Source organism: Fundulus heteroclitus, chromosome 11 (assembly GCF_011125445.2).
Source record: "Fundulus heteroclitus isolate FHET01 chromosome 11, MU-UCD_Fhet_4.1, whole genome shotgun sequence".
Lineage (NCBI taxonomy): Eukaryota > Metazoa > Chordata > Actinopteri > Cyprinodontiformes > Fundulidae > Fundulus > Fundulus heteroclitus.
The window spans coordinates 16487365-16499918 of record NC_046371.1 but is presented as its reverse complement, the minus strand read 5'-3'; the positions used below and the strand labels follow the sequence as shown (position 1 = coordinate 16499918).

Sequence of the window (12554 nt, the reverse complement as noted above, 5' to 3'; positions counted from 1 at the left end):
TACATTTTCAAACTATAATCTGGCTTTTCCAGTTGCTTTTGGAGTCGTATTTCTGCCTCCTGGTGGTCTTTCAGCTCTCAGCTCTCTTTCAGCTCATGTCTGTACAGGACTTGGTTTACCGTGGAGAGCGACACCTTTGTTCCTGCTTCAGCCAACATCTTCATAAGGTCTCATGCTTTTATCCCGGGGTTACACACAAACATTTACACCAATACATGTTTGTCTTCAGGACATGGACCCATCTCCTTCCTGAACAGCATAATGGCTACACATTCCCTCCTTGTATGCTGTTTAAGATTGTGAATACACAATGAAAGAGATGAAAGAGAAACCTTTAGGCATCCAGAAACTGTACCTAAGAGTGAACCAGATTCGTAGAGGTCCTTACTTGTCTTCTTGATATCTTAACTGATTTCTCAGGATTGTCCCGTAATGTCACACAGCAAAGTGGTGTGTTTAAGGTATTACCTTAAAATACATCCACAGGTGTGCCTCTGTTGTTCATAAACTGAATCTTACAAAGCCGCGACATTCTAATCTGGGCTTGCTTAAATCCTCTGAATAAAAGTCTAAATGGGAGTTTTCTTTTATGCATTGCATGCTTTTTATTTGCCAGCGAGACTGACTTATGGCTTAGAAGCAGCATATCAGTCTGGAACGCAGTGGATAGAGCCCAATTTCAAAGGTTGGACCAGGGTGGGACCAGGTTAGAACCAATCAGATAACTACAGGTGTGACACAAAACTTTGTTTGCTTTTATTTTATCCCTTACAACAGCCAGTTGTTGAGGTATTAAAGATATATCCAGCTCATTCAGGACATAATAAAGGGCATCATTAAAGGAACAATAGGTAATAATGACACCTAGTTCCTCAAATCAATGTGATATGCCCTTTTTAAACGGTTCTGTTGCGGCTGTGAAACACCACTGAACTTTTACTTCCACAGGACAGGTATATGATGTTATATTCTGTCCTATTTCCGGTCCACTTCTCTTACTGGCTTCCATGTTAGGAGGCTGCTGCTGTTTTGCCAAGATAAAATGCCAAATGTTGCGCTCTGCTTTGGGAACCATGGGAACTTTCAGATGATTGGCTCAGGAACCAGGAAGGTGATTTTTGTGTGTAAGAGTGTCTACATGCACTAGGCTGGAAACGGGTGAATGTGACCGTGCACCTGGTTTTCTGTTTGTCCTTTTGTCTGATTGGGTTTTGGACTGCCCCCTCATGTGGGACATCTCAGGTCTCCACTAAGTGTGGAGCACATCCCCCGACTTGTTAGTTTTGGCTCAGGGATTCTCTGATGCTCAACATATAAAGCCCGCCCACACCTGTGATTGGTCGGTATCAGGAAAGAGGGTTCTATGGGAGCAGTTCCAGACTCAGGTCGCTGTATAGAAAAGCTAAAGAGAAACTGAATCTGGCTGGCCAGGCTAGGGGGGAGGTAGCTATCCATGTGTTGGTTCCTTTAGGCCCCTTTCCTCTGGGGGTCCTTTAAGGCGTATAGGGTTCTGATTTCCCCTGTGTCTATCTCAACGCTCTGGGGGGTGAGTCTTTGACTTCTCAAAACCACTATTGAGCATTTTTCTTATGGATAAACCTGATATACACAAGTGCACTCTCACAAACACACACAGGTGATTGGATCCAAGTGCTTACAGACTCACTTCTATACAGAAAACCCTATAGTTAGCTTTGGCTGTCAATTTATACATCTCGCATTAAATAATATTATGTATTCTTCACTGATGTTATCAAGGCGTTGGCTGTTTGTACGTGTAATATTTTATCAGTTGTTTTTTCTGTTATTTTTATATCTCTCTCTGCAGGTGTAGAAGCAGATTCGGAAGATATAATTCTGCTATCTTTTTCCTCTCTATTTTTGTCGCCTTTTCTCCCTTTTTAGTATTTTGTCTCATCTTTTTCTGTTCCTTTTTTTCACTTCTACCTTCACTTTTTTGTATCCATTGGACATTAAATAGTCTCAGAATAAAATCTAATAAATGTATTTGCATATATATATCAAGCAAAGCAACATGGTGAAAGCAGTAATGCTCCACTTGTGAAAGTAAAATCTGTTGGGCTCTCTTTGGCATTAAGAGATCAATTTTTAATGCTACACTGCCAGACAGGAAACGTAAGGAAAAAAAAAAAAACAGGAAGTAAACACGGGCTACACTCTGGACCGACGTCCTTATGGACCGTACCTCTAGGTTTGAAAGGAGAAAAAAATTAACTAAGACATTGTTAATCGAGAAGACTGATTGTTTATAGAAAATGTTACTTCCATCCCAGGTGACAAATGAAAATGATGCCAGCTACGTCAGTCTAGCTGGCCAGGCTACAGTTCCCTTGTAGGAAAGACATCCTGAGTTCAAATCTCAAACTAGGGCCTTTCTGCATGGAGTTTTTCTATATTCTCCCAATAGTTCTCTTTGGATGCTCCAATTTCACAGTCCCAAAACATGATTGCTACGTTAATTGGTTGCTTTAACTTGTCCTTGTGTGTGCGCGCATGCATGCTTTGGTGCTTCTTTATAGGCTTGTGATGGACTGGTAACCTGCCTCTCACCTGTTGACCGCTGGAGAAAACCACCAATCCCCCGTGACCCAGCGTGGAGAAGAAGGTATAGACAAAGGATTAACTTTTGAATCCAACTTTTTTCTTTTAATTTGTTTTTATTCAATTGTTCACTTTTTTTTAACAAGCATATTTTGGTATCAAAACAATTTATATGAGTGGATAAGCAAACTCAGTTTCTTGAAAAAATTTGAAGTACCTCGTCAATTTTTTATTTAATTACTTATAAATTATCTTCTTTTTTGTAGCCAAATTGCAATCTATAGTTTCATGTCATCATTATATATTCAGCCTGTTGTGACTCTGCTCTCTGAAAAGCTGATTGATTTGATAAACAAAACCAAACCTGACACTTTGTTTCCTTTCCCCCCCTCAGCTGTGAGCCATTTCTCCTTTTGTAGTTTGTGTAGGAGCTGTTGACAAGTGTGTGCTTTGCACACTATTATTTCTTTTTAAAATATTTTCTGCCAGAATTTAGATTTTTTTGATGGTTTCATGAGAGGCAAAGTGGCAACTTGACCTTCTTGTCTTTCAAAATACAATGTAAAATTCAACAACAAATCAGCTTTATTGTGATTTTTTGTTATGTTATTGTCCATGATGTTTATTTAAAACTCCGTTGGAGAAATACTTTTTTTTGTTGAACATATGGAAAACACTATAAAGGAAATTTGTTGAAATGGAAACTGCAAATGAATGCATGCACACTGTTTTCATATGAGGTCCAATGCGTTTCATCGGTTGTGAATGTATTTTTTGACAGAAAAATATAATAAAAAGGTGCTGATTATCACCATTACCATACCATTATTCACAAATTGTTCAGACATTTTAAATTAAAAAGTGTGTGCAAATTAATTTCAATTATTGGACAAATTAATTAGACATGTGATATAAAAGTAATTTGGATATTTCAGCATCCATCTGGTCTCATAATAATTGTTCCCCTCACAAAAAACACCCACTCAGCTACGACAAAATCCAGCAGACACACACACACACACACACATAAGAATCACAGAAATGAAGTCCATTTGTATTCTTTCTCCTGTATCTGTCATTGTCTCTTATCCTTTCTTTTTTTTCTCTCCTTTTTTAGACCAACTTGTGAAATCACTGAATGTTGTCAAAGAGATGGACATCAGAGCTGACAGACACAGTCTTTACCAGAAAGCCTCCATCTGATAAGCTCCATTGCCTCCATTGCCTGAGTGCAGGAAGAGGAATGACGTACAGAGGGACGGGTATGCGGGTTGATAGGTGGGATAGGATGGAATGGAGGGAAGAGGGTGCAAAGGGCGAATGAAAGTAGGCTGGCTGGCCATGTTTGAACTGTGGGGTCACCTGCACACCAGGGGGCCCGGTTTTCAGTCTGCAGTCAGAACAAATTTACACCCAAAGGAAAGGCTCAAATTAAGGAAAAGAGACTGAGAACAGGCTTCGAAGGGGAGAATCAGCCTTTTTTCACTCCACATTCCTCGTATTATTCCCAGGGGAGACAAATGCATTACCAGAATGGCAGAAAGGGGTCAGAACAGTGTTTTTTTTTTTTTTTTCAGCAGCACATCCGGAGACCATCACAAGCAGACAGCACCGGCAGGATAACATAGAGAAATCAAACTGGGAGTTGTGTTCAGGCACAGTTGAACAGACATAAATGTGATAAGCAGTGCCTTGCAAAAGTATTAACACCTCTTAAATCTTTTCACATTACAACCACAAACCTAAATGCATGTTAGATGGAATTTTGGGTGAGGCCAACACAAAGTTGTGTATAACGGGGAATAACACATATTTTTTCCTTTTTTTAACACATAATATAAAAATTGTGGCATCCATTTGTGCTCAGCGACCTTTTAATCTCATACCCCCCAAATAAACACCCAGTGCAACAAATTGCACAAGTATAAATTAAGCTTTTGTGTTAAGGCCTCAAAGAGCACATAAGAGAACAGATAGCACCACGAAGATGAAGAAACACACTTGAGACAGATCAGGGATAAAGTTGTGGAAAGGGACCTGGATCAATGTGTACTTCTGTGCTTTTTTGTCTCTCTTGTTGTGTCTCTGCTCTGTCTTCTCTAACCCCCAGTCGGTCGAGGCAGATGACCGTTCATACTGAGCCAGGATCTGATGGAGGCTTTTTCTTCCTGTTAAAGGGGAGTTTTCCTCTCCACTGTCGCTTCATGCTTGTTCAGTATGAGGGATTGCTGCAAAGCCATGGACAATGCAGACGACTCTCCCTGTGGCTCTACGCTTCCCCAGGAGTGAATGCTGCTTGTCAAGACTTCCTTAGATAGGAAACATTTTGACCAATCTAAAAATTCTTATCCAACCTATATATTCTGATTGAAATTGTAAAGTGCCTTGAAATGACATGTATCATGTATTTGCGCTATATAAATAAAATTGAATTGAATTGAATTGAAGTGAATTGAAAGGTTTAAAGCAAACTTGTGGAAGAGCAGCAAGATTTCAAAAAAGTCTCAAAAACCAATAACGAGAAGGTGCTCTGGTCAGTTGTTAGAAGCTGCAAAAGACTTGAGAGGCCGTTCACCTTTGACCAGGACAGCGACCTTGAACATAAAGTCAGAGTAACAATGGAATAGTTTAGATCAGGAGTCAACAATCTTTTTCTTTTTTTTCCTTTATTATCAAAAGAGCCATTTTGGCCTTCAAGCCCAACAAATAAAGCTTGTATAGAGTTTGAAAACCTACTTGACCCATGAAAAAAATAACTCCTAATATTTTACAATTACATAATATTGAAATTTTTGTTTTGTTGGAAAACTGAAAAAAAATTGAGGTTCATTTTAGATTATAGATACATTTTTTTTTATTTATTAAGAGGGAAATTGTTTCTGTAGGACTGAGTTAATCGAGGACTTTACATATTTATGGTACACTGAAGAAAAATAAGTGTACTAATCGGAAAAATAAAGCGTAGAATATTGCGTAAAAGTCCAGTCATCTCAGAAAGTGACACTCATATATTATGTGCTATCTTTACACATAGATTGATTTATTGCAAGCCTTTCTTTCTTGTAATTTTGATGATTAAGGCTTATGGTTAACGAAAACCCAAAATACATTGTCTCAGAAAATTTGAATACTGTGAAAATGTATTCCCCTTAATCAGCTAATCAACTCAAAATACCTCTTGAGTCTTTAAACGGTCTCTCACTCTGGGTCAGTAGGAGACACAATCATGGGGGAGACTGCTGACTGGACAGATGTCCAGAAGGCAGTCATCAACACCCTTCACAAGGAGGGGAAGTCACAAAACGTCATTGCTGAAGAAGCTGGTTGTTCACAGAGTTCTGTATCCAAGCAGATTAAGAGAAAATTGAGTTGAAGGATGAAGTGTGGTTGGAAAAGATGGGCCAGCAACAGGGAGAACAACAGCCTTGAGATGATTTTCAAACAAAATCCATTCAGGAATTTGGGGGAGCTGCAGAAGGAGTGGACTGAGGCTGGAGTCGGTGCCTCAAGAGCAGCAACACATAGATGAATACTAAACATGGGCGAAGGAGAAAAGCAACTGGACTGTTAGTCCAATGTCCTGTTTTCAGATGAAAATAATTTCTGCATCTCATCTGGAAATCAAAGTCTGTTGTCAGGAGGCAGATGAGAGACACCAGAGCCACCGAGGCAGATGACCTGTAGGCAGCTATTAAAGCAATCTGGGCTTCCATTACACCTACGCAGAGCCACAGGCTGATCTATGCCACAAAACATTGATGCAGTCATTCCTGCAAGAGGAGGCCAAACCAAGTATTGAGTGCATAGAAATAGCCATACTTATTTTCCTAATTTTCCGAGACACTGAATTTGGGATTTTCTTTACCTGTGAGTCATTAATCATCAAAATTACAATAACATAAAGCTTGAAATATTTAACACTGTGTAATGCATCTCTGTAAAATAACAATTTCACTTTCTGAAAGAAGTAGAAAATATTGCATTTTTACGCAATATCCAAAATTGTTTTTTTAGATTTTTTTATATTTGTAGCCTGATAAAACTAGAGGGTTGTAAAGATTATGATCTGTATCATTCTTTTGTGGTAATTCTCTGCAGATATAGCATAAACCAAACAGAAGAACGGCTAAAACACACCTTTCCTGCTGCCTTTATAATTAAAACCTTATCAATGTCTATATCACCTCTGTTCAGATTGTTTAATATCCTCAGTAGAGGGACTAAGGAGCCTCTTGTGGCTCTGAAATCGCAGGTTGCAGACCTCCGGATTAGATCATACCATATTCATGTGTTAGAATGAAAAGTTCAAAGTCCAAACCTAGACCTGAAAGTTTTTATGCACAGATGTTCTTTATCCAATCTTACTGAGCTATTTTGCATTGATGAATAGAGAAAAAATGTTTAATCTCTAGCTCTGAAGCTGGTAGAAACAAAACCCAAAATACTTTTTGCTGCAGTTGGAGCCAAGTACAGATTTTTATTTGTAAAAAATAAACAAACAACACAAACATATTTCCGTTCTTTTCCTGCTGTTTTCCAACAATGCACTACCGTGTGTTGGTCTGTCATATAAATTCCCAGTCATTTACATAGAAGTATGTGGTTGTAACGGGTATTATTACTTTTCAAAGACATCGCAATTTCTCCAGTGCTTTATTTTAGTAACATGTAAATCAACAAATACATCTCTCCAAACCACTAAAAGAGTAGGTCGCTCAATAAAGGCTCCTGCCGGCTGATGGAAAACATGAAACAGCCGTGGATCACTTGAAGCATCAATGCTAGATGAAGGTAAATCACTGTGATTTATCATTTATCAAGACTACAAAGGATGACAAAGAGGGAGGTCAATTTATGGATCAAAGGAGGGCATGTGCAACCTCAACAAGTCACCTACAATAAAAGTGCTTTTTATTGGATTTATAGAATTTAAATCAATAATAAAATGATAAATGGAAATCAAATCATTCCTAGTGTCCTTGCTTTCCCTCTTCAGCAAAACAACCCATTGTCAGCGTCCTATACGGATGTCACCTTGGGCACAAACAGGCAGTCGCAGCACAGCTGTGATCTCAGCTGTCTTTCTCTAACCCATCAAACCCGCATTCTAAAAACATTTCCTCAAGAGAGGCACTGCATGTGCCGCCTACAGTCGCCTCTCTTTAAGTTACGCTTCGGTCGCTCAGATCAGTCTAACCATGAAATTCGGCTGCTGCAACAGTTTGTCATTACAGTTTTGGACATATCAATCAATCAATCAATCAATCAACCAACCAACCAACCAACCAATCAATCAATCAATCAATCAATCAATCAATCAATCAATCAATCAATCAATCAATCAATCAATCAATCAATCAATCAAATCCAAACTGTCTTCATAATCTAAGGAAAACTATACATTTCTAATCTTCAGTTTATTTACTAGAATCTGAAACACTCTCAGCCATCATCAGGCCTTCAGAGAGGTTAATCCAGAGGTGAGGACCATTAAGCTAAACTAAGGCCTTACTTTTTAGTTCTGACTTGTGTTATAATTAAAAACCTTCGACCAGAAGACCCAGGTATTCGGAGAAGAAATATTTTTTTGCACATTCCAACTAAATTTGTCTTCTGCATTTAACTCATCCCTTGGGGAGCAGTGGGCAGCTTTAGAGCGCCCGGGGAGCAATCTGGGGCAAAGGTGGCAGTCTGCGGGGTTCAAACCGGGCACTTGCGACCTTTTCAAAGTGCAAGCACATTGCTTTAACCACTAGGCCACCACTCCCTTCTATTCAAAACATTTCTGATAAATTAGATGGACTAAGCGCTTTAAGAGCTTTCAAAACCCTCCATGAGTTTCACATGTAGCAAGCGTAGGGACTTTGCATTTGGTGTGGTGGGGCTTTCTTCCTTGTTCTTCTTAAATTTCTTTGTGAAATTTTTTATTTTTTTTATCTTTTAGATTATACAAAAGAGCATTGCAATTATCCAGTCTTCAATAATTTCACTGCAATCGCTTACAATACAAATGTTTTTTTTTTCTGAACACATTTTTTGGCTTGGAAAAAAAACTGTTTTATTTATTGATTTTGCAGGGAATGGAGGATATGCAGAAGAATTGAGCAAATTGACAAGGGCCAAATTATGAGATTGGTTTATTTACAAAATGATAGTTTCATGTGGTTTCACTGGACAAAAAAGGAAAAAAAAAAGATAAAGCAGATAAAGGAATCTTGGACTTAAAAATCCAGCAGCATGCAAGTGACCATGAGCAGATTTATGTTCAAGTTTATTGTGGCAGTCTCTGACCTCTGGTACATCCACCCTCCCAGTCACCCCATAACCCAAAAGATTTTTATCACCAGCCACCTCCGGTTCTGAAACTGATTGAGCGGTAAAACAACGGCGGTGTTGAGGTGTTGATTTGGCCTCTAAATTCCCTCTCTCCAACTGAGCATCTGTGAGATGAGCTGCACAAACAAGTTCGATCCATGGAGGGCCTACTTATCAATTCGCAGGATCAGCTAGTAACATCTTGGTGTCATATACCACAGCACCACTTTATAGGTTTCATAGATTCCACGCCTCGATGGGTCAGGGCTATTTTGGGAGCAAAAAGAGGACCGACACACTCTCTGGCAGGCAGTCGTAATTTTATGCCTGAACAGTGCAAAATGCTGTTATAGAGGATGTTAATTGGGCTTGTGTTATCATGTTGCATTGTAATACGTGCTGTGTTATCTGTACAGCTATTGAAATTAATGTTTTGTCTCCTGATGGTGCCTCCATGATGAAGTGTGTAAAGCCCAAAGAGCATTGGACCAAAAAAGCTAACCCTGCAGGCCGCCCCAATTCCCTTGATACCTTTTAATGCATACTGATGAAGACAAAAGTAATCAAACTTCAGTTCATCAATTAGCAAAAACATATATTAAAGACCTGTTGTTGCTGTATCAACTCCCCAGACCACTCAGATCTTCTGGTTCTGGTCTACTCTGCACACCCAGAACCAGAACCAAACAAGGAGAAGCAGCATTCAGCTTCTATGCTCCACAGATCTGGAACAAACTTCCAGAAAACTGCAAAACAGCTGAAACGTTGAGTTCCTTTAAATCAAGACTGAAAACCCACCTGTTTAGAATTGCTTTGGACCCTTATTAACAGAAACATTGACAAACAAATTTGATGTGTATTGATGTTTTTACCTGAAACAATTTAATGTTTGTGACTGGTTTCACAATCGGTGACTGTTTCGATATGTTTCTGATGTTTTTTATGGCTTCATGATGTAAAACACTAAACACTGCCTTGCTGCTGAAATGTGCTTTACAAATAAATTTCTCTTAACGCATCACTACTGGATTATGGTGAATAACTGTCTTTCTGTGAGATGGTTTGATATGTCAATGACTTGTGGACAAAACACTAGACATTATGGTGTGACACATCTGCAGCAGAGGGAAAACACAGCTGGTATGTCCCAGTTTGAAATAAATAAAACGCACACACCATATGTAACTGTGAAGCTTGTTAGCTTGTGTCATCTGCAGATCTGTGAATGTTGACTATATAAGAAACTTAGATTGATCAGCTCAAGCTACAAAGATGCTGGATACAGGTGAATTACTGTCCTTCTCTCAGGTGGTCCGAAATGTCAATGACAGATTTCATCAGATGGGGAGGAAAAAAAAAAAAAAAAGACTGGACATCATAGTCTGACGCACCCGCAGACAAGGGGGAACACAGCTGGTGTCTTCCAGGCAGAAGCTTCAATCTGGTGCTACATGTCAAAAAATGTATATGCACACTAACAACCCCTCCCTCTCTCCCACTCGCCGACCCACGCATATAAATAATTTAAAAAAGCTGGGCTTGCACCTCCAAACTCGCTTTCCTAGAGGACAAACATCCACCAATTATCCTCAGGAGTGTCTCCTGCTCGGCATCCGATGATGAGAGTGTGCAAGACAGGTGACAGATCTGGCCATGATGTGACAGTGACTGTGGAGTTTAGGAGCATCTGGCGCTGACAGAGAGTGTTGTTGGGGTTTGGACTGCAGTCAGTCTCCATTTATCAAAGACGAGCCGCTACAAGCTGAACACCAGAGCCGCTGATGAAGCCACCAAGCATGGTGTATGATGGAGTGCTTCAACGCCCCGCTGCGCGCCGAGACAATTACACCGTAAATACACTTATGGCGAGTGATGGACCTATAATCACCTAATCACATCGATCAAACCCACGCAGCGCGTAGCCTACTGACGCGAGCCGCGCACTCTGCGTCCGCGCAGAGATGGTCAGAAACACGCTGAAACAGGGGGGCACACGCGTCGGGTTTGCCGGCCATTAAGAGAAGCATAAGGTGCTGATGTGTGTGTGTGTGAGAGAGGCAGCACGCACACGCACGCTTCGCGCGTCCACGCACATTACAACAGGTGCAGCCTGCCGGCCAGCGCGGCTCTGCGGGCATCGGGAGGAGCGACCTGTGGGTAATCATCTTCATCACCTTTAACACCCTCACTCGGAGGTGACCAGTGCGGCCATACCTGCCAAAGAAACTGGTCCCCCGGAGTCAGAGTCCCCTCCCGTTCCTTTAGCGCACCGGTGGCAGAGAGGCTGAGGCTGGTTTCAACTGCCGAGATGTGTTGAGTCCGTTCGCATCCGTCCTGTCCTCTGAAGGAGTCCGTCCAACAGCCCAAGATGGACTCATTCAGTCTCGCTGCTGGACCTGGCTTCGGGAATTCACCGGTGTCTCATGTGCCCTCCCTCACTTTTTTTTTTCTTCTTCCTCCTTCCAGATACTTGTTTAGAAAATATCAACTGGTGAGCTGAAAACGCTGGTGGGAAATGTTCCCCAGACCAACGTGAATTGATCAGAGTCTGTTTTCTTTTTAAAGCCCACTTCTCCAGGCCATATGTTGAAAATGTTGGGTTGTAGGGATGGAGCAGTTTGTTGCCCAGACGGACGCACCCGCAGCCGCCCACGGGTCTGTGTCTGAGATGCGCTGCTCCTTCTCCTCCTGCTGTTGCTGCTGGTCCTTCTCCTTCTTCTTCTTCTACAAACGACGGGGATCACGGTTAAAACTCAGTCTGCGCCGACGAACCACAAAGAGCGCGATCTGAGCTCAGATCGCCCAAGCAGCGGATTGAAAGGAAGGAATCTCCCGCTGCTCCCGGTGACAGACTTAACCCATTTAATGTGTGTCGGTCCTGTCCGATGACGGGGGGGACCGCATAGGAAGCGACCAGAGCTGCTGACGCTCAGAGGGAGCTCATCTCAGGTGTGCGTCTGACTGAGTGGAAGCGAGGGAGAGGGAGGGACTGCGAGGTCCGAGCAATTAAGGTTTAAGTGGATCAGAGAGGCACCAACATCCCCTGTCCCTGGGGGCGTGTGTTGTGTGTGTGTGTGTTTTCATCTATAGCCATTCTTCACAGCTGGATGAGGCATTGATGTCCAATTATGGTGTTTAGGAAATGACATCAGCCGCAGTACTCAAATGATGCAGTGTGTTTATAGCCGTGCCTTCTCTCTTCCACCCAAATATCCCCCCCCCCCCCCCCCCCACACACACACACACCTTCATGCAATCTGGAACATTTTATAAAGCACCTTCCTCAAGAACGCTTTAACAAACTTGGCGAAACATGCACATTTTTTCTGATAAAAAAACAACAACATCTTAATCCTTAGGATCTTTTCAACAAAATGCACCATCCACTCTGTAAGTTGACGTGCCTACAGATCAAGTTAATTTCTGGTAATGTTAATGTCTCTCTAACAAAATCGAAATACTTTTTTTTTTTAAATTGTTGAAAGCCACAATTGAAAGACAATTAAAGGTTGTAGTTTGCCACAAGTCATGCAGAGGATACAGCAAACACGTGGAAGAAGGTGAGCTAGGACAAGAAGTTTGATTCTGGTCAGCTAAGACCAGAATCAAAGACCAGAATCAGCCTTGAAAAACCAGAATCTCATTGGAATCATCTCAATTTCACAATGAAACATGGT

The 12554-nt window shown here is 41.1% G+C and overlaps 1 protein-coding gene across 1 annotated transcript in view; it reads right to left on the bottom strand.

Moving 5' to 3' along the window:
* The window catches only part of caln2 (calneuron 2), a 53234-nt gene extending 41307 nt beyond the window's left edge, over positions 1 to 11927 (bottom strand). Inside the window, exon 1 of the mRNA XM_012852810.3 lies at positions 11092 to 11927. The gene's annotated coding sequence lies outside the window, so the exon portion shown is untranslated. The remainder of the gene's footprint in view (positions 1 to 11091) is intronic.
* Between the last annotated feature and the right edge of the window lie 627 nt (positions 11928 to 12554).